Source organism: Elephantulus edwardii, unplaced genomic scaffold (genome assembly GCF_000299155.1).
Source record: "Elephantulus edwardii isolate Elephantulus edwardi_28Jun2011 unplaced genomic scaffold, EleEdw1.0 scaffold00039, whole genome shotgun sequence".
Lineage (NCBI taxonomy): Eukaryota > Metazoa > Chordata > Mammalia > Macroscelidea > Macroscelididae > Elephantulus > Elephantulus edwardii.
This window is the reverse complement of record NW_006399789.1, coordinates 3,354,807-3,356,287: the sequence shown is the minus strand read 5'-3', so window position 1 is coordinate 3,356,287 and position 1,481 is coordinate 3,354,807. Positions and strand designations below refer to the sequence as shown.

At 37.9% G+C, this 1,481-nt stretch overlaps 1 pseudogene; it reads right to left on the bottom strand.

Annotated features, from left to right (window-relative positions):
- Positions 1–307: 307 nt before the first annotated feature.
- LOC102857763 lies at positions 308–1,075 on the bottom strand (annotated as a pseudogene).
- Positions 1,076–1,481: the final 406 nt, after the last annotated feature.

Sequence of the window (1,481 nt, the reverse complement as noted above, 5' to 3'; positions counted from 1 at the left end):
AGGCTGATTCAGTAATTCACACATAGATAATGATAATTATTGTAATGGGCTTAATTCTGAATGAAACTATTTCATACCCAGCAATGCATAATTTAATTAAGCAAAACACTTGCAATTTAAATCAATGATATTCTTCCAGTAGACTTGAAGCTAAATAGCTAAAATGAAAAGTATTAATGAGGTCAAGGTGTTAAGAAGGGTTTTAGGCAGATTCACTGGGTTGATTTTTTTTTAATTCACATAAAGTTTAATCAGTCACATTACTGAAAATGCTAAAACATTTGAGTTAGTGTATGACAACAGAAACTTAAGATTTGTTGCAAATAATAGAGTATTTCTTGTTTCTGATATTAACAAATGCTGCAGAAAGAGCAATTGCATTGAATCTTAACTCACACGGGTCACGTTCTGTAAACTTCTTGCAAAGTCCTGTGGCATCCTCTAACAAAGTTTCATCATTAGTTTCCCTGTGGTTAACTGGAAATGGGTTCTGTCCACCTAGTTCATAGAGATTCGCATCTACATGAACTCATGCAATAAAATGAGGATCTACTTTCTTATCTACACTTGGTACTTCAGTCTGACCTTCACGAGCACTGGGCTCGTGAGCAACTCAAATAGCTTCATGGTTTTCCAGGTGTCTGGCTCTTTCTTCCAGCTCATTGACACAGACTCCTCCAGGAGTTTTGGTTGGGTTTTTGCCTTTTTTTTTTAAGGTTGATCCTGACTCAGAACGCATCTTGTATTTATTGTTAGTAATAGCATGGATCGGTCCAATTGTTCCACAGGCATTGTTTGCTTATGGATTGCTACTTGTTTGCTTCGTGAAATGTACTGAAGATGTAAACACTCTGTCCCTGAGATTTTATTTTGTCCTCTTGTCTGTTCTAAATACTTGGTGCTTTTCTGTAATAGGAAAGAGACGTAACAACGTACAGACTGGTCTTGGGACCGTGCTAAGGAGCTCAGGATCCATTCCATATATATCAACAAATTGCCAGTTTGGCTGTAGACCTGATTGTTTAAGAAACTGGTAAGTGACCTCAGGATCGGCTTCAAGTGGCAGCCAGCGCTGACCCTCCGTGGGTGCTGCATGCAGTCCCTCTCTAGCTCTGACAACCAGTGCCACTGTCTACGGTAATACTTTTATGTTATCAAGAGCTACATTTAATTTAGAAGAACCTTTCAGCTGGGATTGAAAAACGGTAGGCAAAAATCTTCTGAAACTAAAAAGAAGTGATCTGTATTTGTATGTATTTAATGAGTATTCAGGAAAGTTGTATTTGTTTCTTTGCTCATTTCTTCCCCTGAAAAGTTGTTATTAAATTTATCGTATTGCAATCAGTGGCACCTATGAAGGAGTAATTTGGTTCCAAAACAGCAGCATTGTGTATTAAAAAGTGTGGTTTTCAAAGCTGGGTCTGAAAACCAATCTGTTCCTTTTCAGCCTACTAGCTGTGTTGTCCTTGAGCGATCCACCA